The 22,092-nt window shown below is 43.4% G+C and overlaps 1 non-coding gene and 1 pseudogene across 1 annotated transcript; one reads left to right on the top strand and one right to left on the bottom strand.

Annotated features, from left to right (window-relative positions):
• Positions 1-2,261: 2,261 nt before the first annotated feature.
• Positions 2,262-4,076, bottom strand: LOC122043582 (annotated as a pseudogene).
• Positions 4,077-4,175: 99 nt separating this feature from the next.
• Positions 4,176-4,248, top strand: TRNAA-AGC. Its single transcript has one exon. It is a non-coding gene; the product is annotated as a tRNA-Ala (tRNA).
• Positions 4,249-22,092: the final 17,844 nt, after the last annotated feature.

Raw genomic sequence — 22,092 nt, forward strand, 5'->3', positions numbered from 1 at the left:
TGATTAGTGTTAGGTGTTATTTCTTTACTTTGCATATCAATTGTACCTGCTGAGTGTTGAACTCACCCCGCCTCCATTGTTGATATTTTCAGGTTGATGCTGTCAGGAGAGAGTTCCAGTTGCTGGTCCCTGCAGACCTCGAGGATAGGATTTGGTTTCCGTTTTGGTTTCTTTTCTGTTCTAGACTATTTAAAACTTGTTATGTTTTAGATTTATTCCACCTATGGACGTTGTATGGATTTTATGATGTCGATGAAATTGGATTTGGTTTTATTCTACTACATGCCTGCCTGAACGGCAGAAGAGGTAAGAAAAATCGGATTTGGGCTTTACGAGTGTAGTTGAGTAGGGTGGATTTCGAGTCAGAGTATTATTACTGCGTGGTTGTGTCAGCCAGAGGCTGAATATATATATAAACTGCGTGGTGATTGATTTTATTTATTGTTATGATTCCAGCCGCCTGTGGCTGAGTATTTAGTGCTTGTAGAAATTTTTGATTGTCCGTCGTACAGGGGAGATGCTGCCGAAATTTTCTCGGACAGGGACTCCTCTGGGGGCGTGACAAAAGAACAGAGAGATTCTTATGAATGACAGAAACAACACTTTGAAAATAGATTATGAGATTGATAGACACATGGAAGTAGGAGTAGCGGCGTAGCCAGAATTTACAATCAGGGGGGGGCGAATTCAAGCTAACCATGGCACGCTGTTGAGGTCATGCCTGATCTCGCCACCTCGTTGAAAGGTCGTAGCCCAGACAAAACCTCACAGCGAGGTCGCGGCCAAAGCGAGATCTTTCCCTGTGACACCGCTGCCAAGCTATCGCTAAGACAGGAGAGGGAAGGGGAGAAGATCGAGCATACCGATGGGACGATGCATACTGGTGCTAGAGATCAAAGAGGAGAGGAGAGGAACGTGCTAGAGATTGGAGAGGTGGTCGATCAGAGAGGAAGATTTTAGGGCGTTGGGAAGAAAAATTGAGAATAAAAATCTTAATTAGAAAATTAATTAATGATGGAAACTTAATTCAATCACTAAAATAACAACGGAAACTTAGTTTGTTGATTAGTGACCATAATTTATTTCGATTTCTAATTAGCGACAGAAATTAAATTTCATCACTAATTGTGAGTTTTCTTGTAGTGAATTACATGATGAGTTGCAATAAATGATATGATTTAATTGATCAAATTTTTGAAGGCTCGGCAATGAAATTAATCACCTTCATATAACAAATCAAACAATGCTTGACTAGCAAACAAAAATATAAATATATGAAAAATTAACATTATATGTTTTTCCAACACTTAAATTCTTAATTGAAATAAATAAAGCAAGAAAACTTTACCTTAATCAAAAAGCGTTTGCTGTGGAGTATCGGCGAAGCGACGATGACAACGCTGGCAGCAAACGATATCAGTGCTAGTGATAGCGGCGTTCAGCGATAACAACATGGACGACAACGACATTAATGTGCGGCGGAGGATTTTGAGGGTAAAATAAGGATTAGGGAAAGGGAAAGAATAATAAGGGGATTATAAGAGGAAGACGACCACGGGAGTGAAAAAAGGAAAGGGGATTAGAAGGAAGAAGAAAATACGGGAAGGGAGAGGGGAAAAAGTACAGGCAATGGGAGAGAAAAAAATATCGAGAGAATGAAAAAAGTTGGTTGAGACAAGAAAAAAAAGGTTTGGGTTCTCTTATTTGTTTTAATTGAACAATTTGTAAAAAAAATCTTGATATTTTTAGAATTTATAATTAAATTATTTTTAAATAATTTCACTGTATTAATTTTTTCCCTAAATTTCCGGCCTCACCCCCTTGACCCTATGTAGCTACGCCCCTGAGTAGGAGGGTTGTAATCAAAGTTCATTCTTGTCATATTTTATGAATCTACTAAATCTTATTGCATTCTATAATAATAACAAGAATGAAAAGTTATCCATATGCGTTGAAGAAATTCTCCAGTGGTATCTCAATATGCATCATTTGTCTGCCACAAGAACAAATTCATCAAATGTTCTCATGTCACACGTTTGCAAGACTTTTGTGGCAAGTAGAGCAATGAAACTAAGAAAGAGTCACACGAGTCCAACACCAATTATTCATTTGAATGTCATAGAAACATCAGAGCTCATGAAAAAAATGAATTTCTCTGGAAGGGTTTGTGTCATAGAAACATCACAACCCTAACAAAAAGTGAATTTCTCTTGAAAGATATTTTACTTGTATTATGAGATAGTTATTAGCTATTTTGCAAGTCAAATAACAATTTGGAGAACCAATACCTTATCTGCTACATTCATTAGTCTTTTGGCAGCCATCGTAGGAAGAAAATCATGTGGTAGCAAAACAGAGCTGTGATTGGTTCGATCCTTGCACTCCATAGACCTGGATGTTCATCATGGTCAAGACTAGAGCTTGAAGATTCAAGATCACCTAGCAAAGTATCGGACCATTTAACCATGGCGACATCTTGGGAAATAAAGAAAATTTCATGTGCGGATTACTTACCATGCAAGAGGACTCGCAGTGCGGTTAATTAGTAGCACATTGGAGTAGTGATTATTTTCGTTGAGATCACTCCTGCTAACTCCATTCACGTGAATCACTCCTTTTCTTCTTAATTTCGAATTTGTTGACAATATGTGTGACCATGCCTTTGAGTTGTCCGAAATCACTCCTATTTTACTTGAAATGAGATCCAAATCCTATAAAGAATCAAGAGAAGAAGAACTTGTAGCCCAACTAAAAAAATCAAGTTACCATAACCAATTGCATTGATTGAACCGATATCAGTGCAAAAATGTAAAGACAAGCACATAAAGCATAGTCGGGATAAGAATTCCTAAAAGAAAATTGGCCCAGGACACTAATTGAAAGATAAAGAGAAAAGGATAATGAATCTAGAAAGTGCATTTGATGAAGAAGATATTCAAAGGGAACTTGATAAATGAAAGCATTTCAAACAAATAGCCATACAAGGTTTCATACGAGTCATTGAAATGACATCTCTAATATTCTTAAATTCACTATACACTAAAAAATTAAGGTATCTTGCACAAAAAGACTGGCTCAGATTCCAGTCTCTTAGTCTAACTAAAACACGAAAACAGCTGCACAATTTTCATTCGATTTTAAATATAGAGAGGAATGTGCATATCTTTCAAGTTACAAGTAGATTTGATATCAAAGTGACAATCTAGCTATGTCAAATTGCTAAAGAAATTAAATATTAACAAAACATACATTAGACAAAGTGGAATGGAACCCACTGCACAACCTATCAGAAAGAGTATATGATCCACGGGAAAGATGCAGAAAGCTACATGAAAGAGTATATGAGCATAAGTTTACCCGCTATTGATTAAATAAAAAAGGAACAAAATTTGCACAATGCTTCATTAAAGTTTTAGAAAAACACAAAAATAATGTCTGTGACTTCTCAAATAATGTAACAGGAGTTGAGTAATTGTACATTCCATCTGTATTTGGATTTCCGCTTTGGTGCAGGATCCTTGTTATGTGTTGGATTGATGCACATTCTAGAAGGCATCACAAATACTCTGCAAATTTTTTAAACAAGCATAATGTCAGTACAAAACAACTATTAATTAATTCCTCCATCTAGAATTCTTCCTACAAATTTTTTATACGCAAGGAGTGAACTTTAACACCCAAATCAAATGCTCAAAGTCAAATCTTCATAATCCCAGAAACTTGGAGTGTTCTTAATTCCAATTCAACGAATCAAAGAAGATCATCCACAATAGTGATGGAATATTAAAGCAAGGTAGTAGACCATAAGAGAAATTGATGGGACCTTCCGAGGAAGAGGGCTTCTTGGAGGGTGCATCGGAGGCTGGACTCTTGGTGTCGCAGTGCTTTCCGGGGCAATCAATGCGGTCACCCCAATACAAGTACTTGCTCTCCACCACCGCCTTGGCGGCTTCCCTCGACGACGCGGAGGAAGCAGGGATCGTAGAGGAGAAGGCAACCCAGAGGAGCGCGAGGGCAGCGGCAGAGATGAGGAAGAGTTATACGACGAGGTGCCGTTGGAACCGAAGAATCGCCATAACGGTGAGAGTCCGAGGTGTCGTTCACTAAATGCATCAATCTACGAGACGAACTAATTTTGTAATGATATTTGAGAATATACATTAAAATCTATTAATGGGGATGTAGCTCAGATGGTAGAGCGCTCGCTTAGCATGCGAGAGGTACGGGGATCGATACCCCGTATCTCCATAAAATATTTTATTAGTTTATGTTTTTTATTTTGTATGTGAAAGTAATAAAACTCTTTATATATAATTTTATTATTCTAGGTACTCATTTATGAGAAATTCATGAACATACAATAGTGTTTGTCACGCCCCAGAGGAGTCCCTGTTCGAAAAATTTCGTCAGCATCTCCCCTGTATGACGGACAATCTGAAACTTCTACATAACACATATACCTCAGCCACAGGCGGCTGGAATTATAACAATAAATAAAAACAATCACCACGCAGTTTATATAGATATTCAGCCTCTGGCTGTCACAACCACGCAATTAATAATAGTAATCACAAACAATAGTACTCTGACTCGAAATCCACCCTACTCAACTACACTCGTAAAGCTCAAATTTGACGAACTCACCTTTTCTGCCGTCCAGGCAGGCATGTAGTAGAATAAAATCCAAATCATACCAAAAGTCCATCAAACGGAAGGATTCCATTCAATATCCATATGTAAAATCCAAAACAAGATTAAAACAAAGTCTGATAGAGAAAAGCTAAAATAAAATAACAACTCAAAACCAGCAGATGGGGACCAGCGACTGGAACTGCTCCGGACAGCCTCAACCTGAAAATATATCAACAATGGAAGCGGGGTGAGTCCAACACTCAGCAGGTACAACTGATATGCATAACAAAACAAATAACAGACTACACTAATCATGTGTACAGTCTCCTGAATACGAGAAGGATAAATGCAACTGAAACGAAATCAGGAGATAACTGTACTAACCGGGATCAAAGTACAAAGGTAACAGGGTCGTCAGACCGTGGAAGTCATAATCCTGTATGCATGTCAATCATATGCATCCATATAAATGCAGCAAGTAAATGCTGCAATCACAAAACAATAAATTCAATAAATGCATATGGTGACCGTGCACTCTGACATCACTGCTCCTGATGAGCGACCGAGTGGACGGAATGCTGTCGGAGTACTCCTGTCCTCTGACCCCAAATCATAAATGGGGGAGCTCAATGCTCTCAACTCCCGGTACACGATGACGGGGAGGATATCTCTGCCTGCTACCACGCTGAGTCATCTGACCAACGGAGCCAAACAGAGTCCACCATCTGCCGGCTACCACGCTGCTACACTAAATGCCAACAGAGCCAAACAGAGCGGAACTGACTGCCGGCTACCATGCTGAGTCACCTGACCAACGGAGCTAAACAGCAGAACCGCCACACACCTGCCTGATATACCACTAATCCATGGGTGATGGTGTGTGCAGTACATGTAACTGGCGATAGGCTCAACCATAGTGGAGCCGACAATCGCACAGCATGCAATCATGATGCATGATACTAAGCATGGCAATCTCATGAATAACATAGTAATGACCATATAAATAATACAAAGTGTGTACCACTGGAAGATGTATCAGATAGAAGGTACACAAATCAGATAGGGCATCAAATAAACCCTAGATCCAGAAGATAACATAGCATGTGGTTGGGTCACTACCTAAAGCATATATGATCAGGTAAATAATATGCAGTGCAGAATAAATAAACAAGCAACCATGTAACTATCATGTAACCGAAACAAAATGATTACACAATCACTGCTATATGTTAAACATATTATTATGCATATCAAAGACAAAAGTCAAAGTACCCGCCTCCGACAAAAGAAAGGTCCAAATTCTGACTCCGAGATACTCGTCTCGCGTCAAAGTCCTGTGTCAAACGATATACATACATTTATTCAGCTAGAAGTCAACGAATAGCTAAATAAAATCTCAACGACCAATAGGATAAAATCCTAATCAACCTACATAAACATCTCTTTCTAACACAACTAACAATCCAATCTATATAACAGAAATTCATTGGCCGAAAACACTTACACTGATCTAATCAAAATGGTGATCAAGAAAATAACCAGCCATTCTGTGTTGTGGTGGCTGGAATCCAACAACTTCGAACCAATCGCCCACTGCTATCCAGAAGAAAACAAATCCCAAAATAAATCAATCAGGAGTTCTTACAGTAAGATATCAAATTCTCTACAGCATGTCTCACGATCTAAAATAATCAAATTACACTATGATCTACTACTAAGACCAAAACCTAGTATCTTACCTGAATTCACAGCTAAGTGACTGCGGTGAAAGGTTGCTTGCTGCCAAATTTGAACAAGCAATTGTATCTTGATCCACAGCACACAAAAACCCGCTGTACTTCTTCCTTCAATTCACAGTCCTCACCTCTGTGGACTAAGGTCCTCTATTGCTGATCAAATAACACTTCTGTTGCTGATCAAATAACACTACAGCGCCACTTCCTCACCAATCTGTGACCTCCCAAGATCGACTAGGGCACGCTACTGTGGCTGGAACAGAGGTTATCAGAGGAGAACCAGTGTAGAGAAACGACTACCCTCGGTTGGCTCTCGTCGGCCGGTGAAGATAGCATCGACAGAAGAGAGGAGAAGAGAGTCTTCGGCGTGAACGGCTGTGAACCCAAAACTAGGGCACAGAAATCGGTCGAATAGGTGGTGGTGGTGGAGACGACTACGGCAGAGAAGAAATTGGCCGACGGAGATGCTAGGGCACCGAGGCGGATGACATGCGCTGCCGGCGATTGGCGTCGCAGGAATGAAGATCGTCAGTGCTGTGAGGGCTCGGGAGATAAGAACAAAATGGAGGCTCGCGGCTCACTAGGGCACAAGGACGGCGTCGCTGGGTCGGCAGTACTCCGGCGGCGTCGGCTGTGTGCTGTGGCGCTTGGCATCCCGACGGCAGTGAAGAGGAGAGTCGCTGGCGAGGAGAGGGAGAAGGTAACCACCGTGGCCAGCGGTTAGGGCACGGGAGGCGTCGGCCGCGTGGAGAAGGAGAGAGTTCGGCGGAGAAGAAAAGAAAATAAAGAAAAAAAATAAAAGAAAAAGGAAATGTAAATATAAACATTTCCTCGCTTAAACGGGGTAGCCTAAACAGGCTTTTCCGGGCCCCGTTTTTGTCCCTGTTAACTCGTCCATACGAGCTCCGAAAAATTCCTAAAAATTTCCAAAAATTTCAAAAAATTCCCTTATTAATATTTGCCTATTTTCCGGTATTTTACATTCTCCCCTACTAATAAAAATTTGGTCCCCAAATTTCGTTATCTACCATCAACAATTACTAACAACAGATATAGAGTATATATGCTGAACGGTAAATAAATCACATACCTCAAGTGAAAAGATGGGGATATCGAGCTCGAATCGTATCCTCGAGCTCCCAAGTAGCCTCCTCATCTGAATGATGCTACCATCTGACTTTAACCAGCCGGATAGTCTTGTTCCGCAATTGACGCTCTTTCCGGTCTATAATTCATACCGGAATCACCTCATAAGTGACGTCAGGCTGAACGGGAACTGAGATATCTGTCAGCACATGTGTCGGGTCAGGTACGTATCTCCTCAGCATAGATACGTGGAATACATCGTGGACGCCTGCCAAAGACGGCGATAGTGCCAACCGGTAAGCTACCGCTCTAATCCTTTCCGAGATTTGGAAAAGTCCAATATATCGCGGAGCTAGCTTACCTTTGAGGCCAATCTCTTCACCCCTTTCGTGAGTGAAACTCGCAAAAATACATGGTCATAAATGGAGAACTCTAAGAGTCTCCGACTTCGGTCAGTATAAAACTTCCAGCAGTCTTGTCACGCCCCCAGAGGAGTCCCTGTCCGAGAAAATTTCGGCAGCATCTCCCCTGTACGACGGACAATCAAAAATTTCTACAAGCACTAAATACTCAGCCACAGGCGGCTGGAATCATAACAATAAATAAAATCAATCACCACGCAGTTTATATATATATTCAGCCTCTGGCTGACACAACCACGCAGTAATAATACTCTGACTCGAAATCCACCCTACTCAACTACACTCGTAAAGCCCAAATCCGATTTTTTCTTACCTCTTCTGCCGTTCAGGCAGGCATGTAGTAGAATAAAACCAAATCCAATTTCATCGACATCATAAAATCCATACAACGTCCATAGGTGAAATAAATCTAAAACATAACAAGTTTTAAATAGTCTAGAACAGAAAAGAAACCAAAACGGAAACCAAATCCTATCCTCGAGGTCTGCAGGGACCAGCAACTGGAACTCTCTCCTGACAGCATCAACCTGAAAATATCAACAATGGAGGCGGGGTGAGTCCAACACTCAGCAGTACAATTGATATGCAAAGTAAAGAAATAACACCTAACACTAATCATGCGTACCTCCTGCTATAAGAAAGATATAAATATGCATCCAAGTAAGCAGAGAATCTTTGTACTAACCGTGTCCCGAGTATAAGGTCAAACATCCGAGTGGTATAGGAATCATATGCATGTCAAACATAGGCATCCAAACAATATGCAGCATATAAGGAACCACAAACACAAGCAATAAATGCATCATGCATATGATGCCAATGATGCGTCGTCACCCCCGACGCCAATCGATCATCTCATACCAAAGTGAGGCCGAGTGGGTAGGGCAGTGACAACCGTGCACTCTGTAGTCCTGATGGGTGACCGAGTGGACGGATGCTGCTTGAGTACACCTATCCTCCTACCCCAAATCATAGATGGGGGCGCAATGCTCTCAACTCCCAGTACAAGACGGGAGGAATCCTGTCGGATAACTCGTTGTGTCACACTACCCATGAGCGGACCAACGGTGCCTAACAGAGTCCTGCGACACACTCGGCTGAATCGACCACTAACCCATGAGTGGTGGTGTGTGCAGATCCTTGTAACTGGCGATGTGCTCAGCAATAATGGAGCGGACTATCGCACAGCATGCAATCATGCAAATGATGCATGGCAATAACCATATAAACATCCTGACCTAATCCATATATATAGAAATGTGCACCCTAGGTCAAAGAATCATATCAAATCAAGGTACACAGAAGGTATAAAACCCTAGGTCCTAAACATGGTCAAGCATGGCATATCACTACCCCTATAAGCATGTATAAACAGGTAAAATATACCTGAGATGCAAAACCAATCAATCAATCAAGCATGTAAGATTTGGGTAGTGATTAACCGAAATAGATAAGAAACATAATTAATGAAACATGTTAATTCCATTACTAAGCATATCAAAGACAACAAAAGTCAAAAGTACCCGCCTCCAAATAAGAAATGTCCAATCCAACGTCGAGATACCGTCTCGCGTCAAAGTCCTGTGTTATCAAACAGATAATGTATTTAGCTATATAACTAAATAAAAATCTCCAAACCTATTTAATAACCTTATCCTTCCTTAGAAATGGAATTGATCCCATGTAACAAAACAAGCAATGGATTAAATTCAATACCAATCCAATTCTATACATAAACCTAATTCATCACATCACGTAGCAAAATTACTACATATGATCATGTAATCAAATCACACCTAAATTAATCCATTATCTACAACACGTATCAAATCCCTACACTTACCTCAATTCACAGTCGTGAACACTGATCTATTGCCAAAAGGAGTGGATGCTGGACCAAAGAGCAGCCCACACACCCAAATTCCCAGATCCACCTAAACAGCGCTATCTACTGCCATCATCGGATCGAAATGAAATCAAAAGGTCAACACCACAAACAAACCAGATATCCAAAGCAAATATTAGGGTCGAACAGCTACCTCAACGACCACTGCTAGGGCACGGCGACGGCGCTGGTTTTCCAGTGACCGGCGGCACCTCATGAGCGCAAGGAGAAAGAAAGGAGACTCGTCGGTGGTCGCTCAAGCGTCGCCGGCGCGTTCCTGATCTCAGCGGCGGAGAAGCTCGCGATCCAAGCTAGGGCAAAGGCAATAGGTCGGCTGCCGGCGTGATGCTCGGCTCAGGGAAGATCGCCGGCAATGAAGCGGTCGGCTAGGACACGACGTCGGCAGTGCTCGGCTAGGGCACGGCGTCGGCAGTGGCTCGGCTAGGGCACGGCGTCGGCAGGGGTGGAGGCGGGCAGAGAGAAGAGGGGTTTGGCTCTTGATCAAACGCCGGCGAGGAAGAAACCGCCGGGGCCGGCGGGCTCGGGTGCGCGTGGGAAGGAATCGCCGCTCGAGAGGTTTCGGCGGGGTAGAGAAAAGAAAATTAAGAAATATAAAAGAATAAGGAAATGTAAATATAAATATTTCCTCGCTTAAACGGGGTAACCTAAACAGGCTTTTCCCGGGCCCCGTTTTTGTCCCCGTTAACTCGTCCGTACGAGCTCCGAAAAATACCAGAAAAATTACAGAAAAAGCACTTAATAATATTTCCTATTTTCCGGTATTTTACATTCTCCCCACTTATAAAAATTTGGTCCCCAAATTTCGTTATCTACCACCAGCAAGTACTAACAACAGATATTGAGTATAAATGCTGAACGGTAAATAAATCACATACCCCCAGTGAAAAGATGGGGATATCGAGCTCGGATAGTGTCCTCGAGCTCCCAAGTAGCCTCCTCGTCCGGATGATCGCCATCCGACTTTAACCACCGGATGGTCTTGTTCCGCATCGACGCTCTTTCCCACCGGAACCTCCTCATAGGTAATGTCAGGCTGAATCGAAACGAATATCTGCCAAGACATGTGTCGGATCAGGCACGATCTCCTCAGCATGGATACGTGAATGGATGGTGATAGTGCCAGTCGGTAAGCTACCGCCTCGATCCTCTCCAAGATCTCGAAGGACCAATGTATCGCGGAGCCGCTCTGAGGCAAATCTCTTCACCCCTTTCGTGGGTGAAACTCGAATACATGGTCGCCAACAGAGAACTCTAGTGCGCCTCCGATCAAGATAACTTCGGCGATCCTGCTCGACATCCTCCGTCGATAGTACGGACCAACTCGCATCCTGCTGAACTCTATGAGGTCCCAACAATCGAGCCTCCTCATCCTGAGGACGGGTGTCCGACAAGGTCTACCATACAACGCCTCAAACGGTGCCATCTGGATAGCCGAATGGAAGTCGTTGTTGTAGGCAAACTCTACCAATGGCGATGGTCCTCCCAATCGCCTCAAAATCCATAACACATGATCTCAGTCCTCTAAAGTCCGAATGGTCCGCTCACCGTCCATCTGTCTGGATGGAAGGTCAGATCAAAGCGGAGTGTGCCCAAGGCCGCAGCGCTGTAAACGAGCGAAACCGTGGATCTCTATCCGAAATGATACTCAATGGAACGCCATGTAGTCCGATAATCTCTCGCAATACAATCCGCTAATCGATCCGAGGATCAGTCCTCCGGATCGGTTAATCGATCAACGATTACCCAAATCGCGTCATGGCCTCGTCGTGTCCTCGGCAACCCTACCACAAAGTCCATGGTAATGTGATCCCACTTCCACTCGGGAATAGGAATCCCTGAAGTAACCTGCAGGTCTCTGGTGTTCAGCCTTCACCTGCCGACAAACAAGACATCTAGCTACGAAATCCGCGATGTCCTTCTTCATGCTGTTCCACCAGTAGGAACGCCTCAAGTCTCGATACATGCGGGTCCCGCTGGATGGATCGCAAATCGAGAACGGTGTGCCTCTGTAATAACTCCTGTAAGACCGGATGAGACCGAGGTACGCATAATCTGCCTCGGAAGTATATGATACCCTCCTCGTCTCGTGTAAATTCGGTCTGCTGGAAGCTATCGATCGCTAATAACCGCAAATGCCGATCACTAGCCTGCCTCTCGGATCCTCGTCCCGATCGACGATCGAGCAACCATGGTAACCGAAACACCCTGCCCCTGCTCCTCAAGATCTAACTCAGAAACTCTGAACCGAAGTCCGGTGGCAAGCCAAAGTCCTCTGGACTTCCTGCTGAAGTGCATCGCAACCACATTAGCTTTCCCGGTGATAGCTAATGGTACAATCGTAGTCCTTCAGAACTCCATCCATCTCCTCTGTCGGAGATTAAGCTTCGAGTGAAAATGTATTTGAGACTCTTATGATCGTGAGAATCTCAAATGTGATACCATATAAATGACGCCAAAGCTTCAGAGCAAAGATGATGGCGGCTAACTCCAAGTCATGACTGGATAGTTCTTCTCATGCTCCTTCAACCGACGAGAAGCATAAGAGACTACTCACCGTGCTGCATCAGAACAACGCCCAAAGAGAGACGCTCGGTGTAAAGTACAACCATCCTCTCCGAAGGTACCAAAACTGGAGCCGACACTAATCTCCGCTCAGGAAGCTGGTCTCGCAATCCTCGGACCATATGAACTTCACGCCTTCCCGGTAAGACGTGTCAGCGGCATAGCAATACGCGAGAAATCCTCAACAAAACGTCGGTAATATCCGCCAAACCCATGGATCTCCTGAATCGACTTACTGCTCCCAACCGTGACCTCGATCTTCGAGGATCAATGAAATACCTCGCTAGAAACCACGTGTCCGTAAACCCAACCGAGGATAGCTGAATGCACACTTGCCGAACTTCGACTGATGTCGTCAAGAATCTCTAAGATCGTGCGAAGATGCTGTTCCTCCTCGGAACGAGAGTAGACCAATATGTCATCAATGAAAACGATAACAAACTGATCCGGATACCCGAAAGATGCGGTTCATCAAATCCATAAACACTGGAGCATTGGTAAGCCAAATGGCATTACCAAAACTCATAATGACCGTATCTGCAAAGCTCTTCTGGATATCGTAATCTCGACTCTCAACCGATGATATCCGGATCGCAGATCAATCTTAGAATACCCAAGTACCTCCGAGCTGATCAAACAAATCCTCAACGTGGTAATGGATATTTATTTCAGATGGTCCAATTATCTGTAGTCAATACATAATCTCATGGTGCCGTCTTTCTTCTTGACAAATAGAATGGAGAACCCCATGGTGAAACACTAGGCGAATAAATCTCCTGTTCAAAAGCTCAGTTGAACCTTCAGCTTGTTCAACTCTTTTGGTGCCATACGATCACGGAGCTTTCGATGTTGCGGTTCTGGAATCACCAATAGCGAACTCCCGCCTTCTAGAGGCAAACGGCAGCTCCGAAATACATCCGGTATTCCGGACAACAAGAACGTCGGAGGCTGCGAACTACTCGTCTCAAGTCGATCAACGACAGCGAAAACCATGGCGGTAGTGAGGAGCATACGCTGAATCGCCAAATAATCGAGATGCTGCCGTCTCTAATGCCGGTGAAACTCCACGGGGTCGGAAGGTGACCACCCTCGTCGGCAATCAACGGTAGCATGATAGCCAATCCATGCCAAGAATGATATCAAACTCGACCATCTCCAATACTAGAAGATCTACCGTAAGTATCATGTTGCCAAAGTCTAACGGGCAACCTCGATCTCTTGGGTGACGTCTAAAGTATCACCGGTAGGGAGACAATCAATCGCCGCAACCTAACAGTAGGTAATCTACCAACCTCCCGCATAAAGGTACAGGATATAAAAGAATGCGAACTACAGATCAATAATCGCAAGAAATGCATAAATGGAAATCGTATCGCGGAAACCGTCGGCCCCCTGAGCATCCTCTCTGGTAATAGCATGAACACGACCGGTCTCGGAGGAGGAGGTGGTAATCTTGGCCGGGCGGCACACCAGGCGCTGGGCTATGTGCGAGATAAGGCGAGGATGGTGGACTTTATCGCGGTGGTGAGGCCGAGATCGTCTCATCGCCTCGAGCGGATAATAAGGTCCTGAGCAAAACTGGGTGCTAAGCCGAGTACTCTGCCAAGCATGCCAAATCTTTCGGAGGGAGTCGCCGACGCCTGAAGATTGGGCCGCCTCCTCGATATGCCCTCGATGACTAGCATCCTCTCGACTGACCTCCCGGAAGCTGCAGGCCGAGCCTTGGTGACAATCTCGGCTCAGGTGCCATTGCAATAAAAGCAACGCATCCCCAGAGCAAGGCTGGGTGAGGTGATCTCGATCCACATTCAAACAATGAGTATCACCGAAGGCGGTTGCTCACGAGAAAACCGGAACGCCTCAAGAAGACCGCCCCGATTTACGAGGCCACGAGATGCCCCAGTACTCGACCGACTGTCTGCGACTACTCCGAGGCCGTCCTGCTCGCTCGAGTCTGCTGGACTCGCCGATGTCCGACCAGTATGCTTTCTTTTCCCGTCCGGATATGCTCTGCCGAGCTAACTCTATCATCAAAGCTCGATTCAATGCATCGAGTAAGATGTAATCCCTAATCCGGAAGCCGTATATGCAGATAACCATCCAATCCTCGTATAAACTGCATCATGCGAATCTGCCCTCCGCAACTAACTCGACAAAACCGAGCCAACCGAGGAATTCAAGATATACTCGGTCACCGAGCGATTATTCCGCCTCACCCATAAAATCCTGCCGGCGAGCCATCCGATAGGACAGAGGAAAGAAACGGCTCTCAAAAGCCTCTCGAACTGGTCCATGTGACGCTGCGCCACCAATGATAGAACGCGAGTAACCCACTGGCATTTGCTTCATCCCGTAAATGATAAGCAAACCTGCTTTCTCCCACTTGAGCAAGCCATATAGAAGAAATCCGCTCCATAGTCTCTATCCATGAAGAGCCATACTCGGATCGAGATCTCCGAAAGAGTGAAACGAGTCTTCATCGACTCCGGCCTGGAATCCTAGCTCGGCAATGACAATATCGATGATCCGTGGGGACTACCGCAGGAATCAAGAAACATCGGAGTCGATACTACGTGTGGTACCATGAATAGACGGAGGAGGAACTCCTGCTCAGATATACCGGAGCATAAGCCGTCGGTGGTGCCTGGGAACAAACGTGGTGGCAACTGGAGGTACGTAGGAAAAGGTACCGGATGTGGAACACACACATCAGAGGCACCGGAGGTACAAAGCATCGTGCGGGTGTCGAGGTCCAAGTGGCGGTGGTCCCAATACACCGTAAGGTCGCTACGGAGCGTACGCCGGCACACCAATGGTACTCCCGATGGTACTGTAAATGTGGTAGGCGTGGATACGGTCGGGTGGCTAAAGTAGGTATCTCTACAGAGCTATCGGATTTGAGAGCCGATGCTCCCGCTGCCTCCCGAGTCCGTCCCTGACCGACTGGCTCACTACCAGTGGGCATCTCGGCATATCCAGAGATCCCGTGGTCCTCGCACGTGGTCGCCCAGCACCACGTCTCGCAAGAATACGAGTAGATCGTCTCATATCCGTTAAATTAAATTACAATACCAATTTAACCAACACAAAATAACAACATACCTATTTGTTGTCGAGATGTTCCGTCATGTCCGCCTCCATTTGACCTCAAAATTCAACGTACATATATCGCCGAATCCAAATAACCAAACGGAATCAAACATAACCATATCGAAAATCCGATAATGCCCTTTGACTCGCAAACTGCTAACCCAAATATCCGAATACCAACAACCTGATCCGATAAATCTGTAAACCAAAAGGTGTATCCATAATCGCCTCGATACCAATAAATTGGTATCGGATAATCCCAAAATCCAAAATACGAAACAAAAGATCGAAAAGCTCCGATACCACTAAATTGTCACGCCCCTGTAGGAGTCCCCGTCCGAAAAATTGGCAGCATCTCCCCTGTATGACGGACAATCAAAAATTTCTACAAGCACTAAATACTCAGACGGCTGGAATCATAACAATAAATAAAATCAATCACCACGCAGCTTATATATATATTCACACTGACACAACCACGCAGTAATAATACTCGACTGAAATCCACCCTACTCAACTACACTCAGAAAGCCCAAATCCGATTTTTTACTCTCTACGCTGTTCAGCAAGCATGTAGTAGAATAAAACCAAATCCAATTTCATCGACATCATAAAATCCATACAACGTCCATAGGTGAAATAAATCTAAAACATAACAAGTTTTAAATAGTCTAGAACAGAAAAGAAACCAAACGGAAACCAAATCCTATCCTCGAGGTCTGCAGGACCAGCAATCGAACTCTCTCCTGACAGCATCAACCTGAAAATATCAACAATGGAGGTCGGGTGAGTCCAACACTCAGCAGGTACAATTGATATGCAAAGTAAAGAAATAACACCTAGCACTAATCATGCGTACAGTCTCCTGATAAGAAAGATAAAAATGCATCTGAAGTAAACAGGAGAGACTGTACTAACCAAGTCCTGAGTATAAGGTCAAACAGTCCGAGGGATAGGGAAATCCTGTATGCATGTCAAACATAGGCATCCATATAAATGCAGCAACCACAAACACAAGCAATAAATGCATCATGCATATGATGCCAATGATGCGTCCTAGTCACCCCCGACGCCACGATCATCTCATACCAAAGTGAGGCCGAGTGGGTAGGTCTGTGACGTGCACTCTGTCGTCACTACTCCCGATGAGTGACCGAGTGGACGGGATGTCGAGTACACCTATCCTCCTACCCCAAATCATAGATGGGGAGCGCAATGCTCTCAACTCCCAGACTCAAAGACGGGAGGAACTGCTTGATAACTCGTCATGTCACACTACCCATGAGCGGACCAACGGTGCCTAACAGAGTCCTTGCGACACACTGCCTGAATCGACCACTAACCCATGAGTGGTGGTGTGTGCAGATCCTTGTAACTGGCGATGTGCTCAGCAATAATGGAGCGGACTATCGCACAGCATGCAATCATGCAAATGATGCATGGCAATAACCATATAAACATCCCGACCTAATCCATATATATAGAAATGTGCACCCTAGGTCAAAGAATCATATCAAATCAAAGGTACACGAAGGTATAAAACCTAGGTCCTGAACATGGTCAAGCATGGCATATCACTACCCCTATAAGATGTATAAACAGTAAAATATACGAGATGCAAAACAATCAATCAATCAAGCATGTAAGATTTGGGTAGTGATTAACCGAAATAGATAAGAAACATAATTAATGAAACATGTTAATTCCATTACTAAGCATATCAAAGACAACAAAAGTCAAAAGTACCCGCCTCCAAATAAGAAATGTCCAATCCAACGTCGAGATACCGTCTCGCGTCAAAGTCCTGTGTTATCAAACAGATAATGTATTTAGCTATATAACTAAATAAAAATCTCCAAACCTATTTAATAACCTTATCCTTCCTTAGAAATGGAATTGATCCCATGTAACAAAACAAGCAATGGATTAAATTCAATACCAATCCAATTCTATACATAAACCTAATTCATCACATCACGTAGCAAAATTACTACATATGATCATGTAATCAAATCACACCTAAATTAATCCATTATCTACAACACGTATCAAATCCCTACACTTACCTCAATTCACAGTCGTGAACACTGATCTACTGCCAAAAGGAGTGGATGCTGGACCAAAGAGCAGCCCACACACCCAAATTCCCAGATCCACCTAAACAGCGCTATCTACTGCCATCATCGGATCGAAATGAAATCAAAAGGTCAACACCACAAACAAACCAGATATCCAAAGCAAATATTAGGGTCGAACAGCTACCTCAACGACCACTGCTAGGGCACGGCGACGGCGCTGGTTTTCCAGTGACCGGCGGCACCTCATGAGCGCAAGGAGAAAGAAAGGAGACTCGTCGGTGGTCGCTCAAGCGTCGCCGGCGCGTTCCTGATCTCAGCGGCGGAGAAGCTCGCGATCCAAGCTAGGGCAAAGGCAATAGGTCGGCTGCCGGCGTGATGCTCGGCTCAGGGAAGATCGCCGGCAATGAAGCGGTCGGCTAGGACACGACGTCGGCAGTGCTCGGCTAGGGCACGGCGTCGGCGGTGCTGTCGGGTGGAGAAGGCGCAGAGAGAAGAGGGGTTTGGCTCTTGATCAAACGCCGCGAGGAAGAAACCGCCGGGGCCGGCGGGCTCGGGTGCGCGTGGGAAGGAATCGCCGCTCGAGAGGTTTCGGCGGGGTAGAGAAAAGAAAATTAAGAAATATAAAAGAATAAGGAAATGTAAATATAAATATTTCCTCGCTTAAACGGGGTAACCTAAACAGGCTTTTCCCGGGCCCCGTTTTTGTCCCCGTTAACTCGTCCGTACGAGCTCCGAAAAATACCCGAAAAATTTCCAAAAATTCCAGAAAAATCCCTTATTAATATTTCCTATTTTTCCGGTATTTTACAAGTCTTATGCCTCTGACATCCTCCGTCCGATAATAAGGACCACTCTGCCTCGCTGAGCTCTATGAGGTCCCAACAACTGGGCCTCTCGGATTCTCATCCTGATCGACGACTGAGAAATTATGGTAACCAGACTACCCTGCTCGGTCTGTCCCTGCTCCTCAAGGTCTAACACAGAGAAACCCTGAATCAAGTCTATAACCACAACTCGGTAGCAAGTTAAAGTCCCTCTGGACTTCTGGCTAAGTGCATCGGCAACCACATTAGCTTTTCCCGGGTGATAACTAATGGTACACTCATAATCCTTCAGGAACTCCATCCATCTCCTCTGTCGAAGATTAAGTTCATTCTGAATGAACGGATATTTGAGACTCTGATGGTCAGTGCGAATCTCAATGTAATATTATACAGGTATTACCGCCAAATCTTCATGGCAAAAATAATAACGATCAACTCCAGATCATGAGCTGGGTATTTCTTCTCATGCTCCTTCCACTATCGAAAAACATATGAGAATACTCTACCGTACTACATCAGAACAACACCCATACCCTGTAGAAACGCGTCAATGGAGAGGACAAATCCGTCCTCTCCAGAAGATGAAAACTAAAAATCGAAGCCGACACTAATCTCCGCTTCAGCTCCTAGAAGCTGATCTTGAAATCCTCAGTCCAAGTAAACTTCACGCCTTCCATGGTCAGGCGTGTAATCCATGAGAAACCCTCAACTTATCTCCGGAAATATCGAGCCAAACAAAGGAAGTTGCGAGCCTCTTCTATAGACTCCGTCTACTCCCAACGGTAACAACCTCGATCTCCTGTGGAACCACGGTATACTCCTACTGGTGACCGTGTGTCTCAAACATCTCACAGAAGACAACCAAAATACGTACTACTGATCTTCACATCTAGACGTTTCCATCTAAACATCTCTAGAACTATGCAAAGATGATGTGCGTGACTCACCGCGGATCCGATATAGATCACAACATCGTCAACAAAGACAATGAAAACCGATCCAAACATCCTCGACATACCAGAATCATCAAGTCCTTGAGAACATCTAAGGCACTGTAAGCCCATATGGCAAAAACAAAGACACATAATGTTCGTATCACAGACATTCCTATCCATAAGGTCTCAGATAATAAATCGAAAATCTGATCATCAACAACATAAATCACCAAGAATAAATCCTCCAGTATGAGAGCAACGCTCCATCACAGGAAATACCACATATGTGGGAGCAACACTCCACCACAAATAATCTGAAATATGTATCTGCAATAAATATAGGAGCAATGCTCCATCACAAGCCAACAATAATATGTGGGAGCTCCGCTCCACCACAACCGATCCATAAATGTCCAAGGCACTTAACTATCCAACTAGAGGCTGCACTAGATCACTCAACCACATATCGGCAGCCAAAGGTATAACAATCCAGCAATCAAATCAAACCCATCGTCAAATATATCAACATCGTAGTGAGTCACCCACTGATAAGAAAATGGGTTGACAGGGTAATCCAACAAATGACATAATGCAGACACTCTACATCCTGCATTCAACATAAGTAGAATCATGCTGCTACCAAGAATACACCTGGCACACTTGCTCACACAACATATGTATGATCAACATAATCCTCCAATAATTATACACCAAACTCACACACACAGGTATAAATCAGTGTGATACCTCCAACAATACCTACCGAACCCGTGTGCATATATCAACATAGGTATAATCGACAATACACCTCAAACAACCTCACATGGCATATATACACCTATGCCAAGAGTATAATCAACGTAATACTTCCAACAAAGCCTAATCGACAAGTGCATCCACAAATCAAATATAATCAATAAGATACCTCAGATACCACACCAAACACATGTTGTACATATCACGACTCAGATTAAATCGACAAAATACCTCCATCAAAACGCCACAGATGTACTTATACCACAACTCGGATTTAATCGACAAGATATCTTCAATAATACATTCAGATACATACATCGAACTACATAACCATGATCCACAAAGAACCTACAAACCATATCAGAACATGGATACATATACAACTCGCAAATGGGCAGTCTACCATAGGACTTCTACAACACATAACAATCATAATATACATGCAATATAGATATGCAAAATCAGCATACCAGCTCAATCAAAGAGACCAACCTTATGCTACCAACACTCATGGTTTACGGGTATATCTAAACAAAATTCATGCATATGTATCAAGCATGAATACATCAATCAAAAGCAACCCAAAATAAAGCAGCCTAATCATCCAGTAACAACCCTGCTCTAGGTTCAAAGGAACTAATATCGGACAAGAAAGATATACACACCATGGTATAACATTGCAAGTCAATGTCTTACACTACCAAGACTATATCTAATGGGGAAAATTTTATCATTTTAAATCCAAATGTACTCTCCCAGTATACACTAGTAACGATTGTATCCCATAAGTATTAAGCAATTAGCTCTACACTTCCTTACATCAGCGGGGTCACATATCCCAATGCACTTTCTGAGTCATCCAACCGGGTATATACAGTCTATGGTCAACGTCTTCATGGAATAGGACACATCGATACTCTATAAACTATCCAAGCCGACAATGGTATATGGCTAAATCAGTCCTTTCCACGTCAGTACAAAACATGTACTCAAATGTGCTCTAGACACATAACTAAGCACAAATAACCTAAAGGTTCGAACCTCCAAAAAAATAGAGTATGGAAATCCTCTACTGATCAACCAACAAAACTAAATCATTCATCTACTAACTAATCAAGAATACCTTAATCCTCCACAAGCAACTAAGGTATATCAAACCATGACTACCCAACTCGACAAACGTAAATCAGTCTTCTACTGACGGATCTAATAAGAGTAAATCAATATTTACTGATAAAAATTAACTAAGATAAAATGGTATACTACATTGTTAATAACTAAATCAGTTTATGGGTCAATTCAACACTAATTACATCAACTCAAACTAGAGAATGTCAACCCACATAATACCATATGTATAAATGTGTACAACCCAAAATAAAAAGTCAGAATTCAAGATCATCAATCCATTCTCATTTTTTTTTATCCTCCAAAAATATCAGCCCATATAATATCAGATGAATAATTCTCTACTCCCCATGAGAGCAAGTTAACCTTCAAAACATCAACTCATTATTTATCCACATAGTCCCATATCAGAGGAAGCAAATATCAATTTTATTATCCTGTTAACTAACCACAACTAACTAGATTTATTAAAATTCATAGGCACACTCAATCGTAAACTCTCTAGCACCCGATCTATATCTGATCACCAACTATAATCATCAAACCTGTGCATATCATACATGACACTCACTATGTCACCATCAACGACAACCCAAATAATAGATCATCAAAAATAGTTATCCACTACCCAGCTAACAATAGCAGAGGCTGGTATGTGCCTCCATCTCCTACGAGTAGTAACAGAAGCTAAAACTACTGATGGTATGATAAGAAAAATCACCAGAGACTATAATCCTTGATCTCTATTAAGGTCAACCATGCTCAATGGCTAATCCATCACATGTAATATGTGCTACAACAACCAAACAGGTACTAAATAAAAAAAATGCTAATACCTGTCATAAACTATAAAATTAAACATCATACCTATATGCCGTCTGGAGATGTTCCATTGCTGTCCAGTCCCCAACTTCTGACCTCAAAATTCCGAACATGA

This window comes from Zingiber officinale, chromosome 2A (assembly GCF_018446385.1).
Source record: "Zingiber officinale cultivar Zhangliang chromosome 2A, Zo_v1.1, whole genome shotgun sequence".
Classification (NCBI taxonomy): Eukaryota; Viridiplantae; Streptophyta; class Magnoliopsida; order Zingiberales; family Zingiberaceae; genus Zingiber; species Zingiber officinale.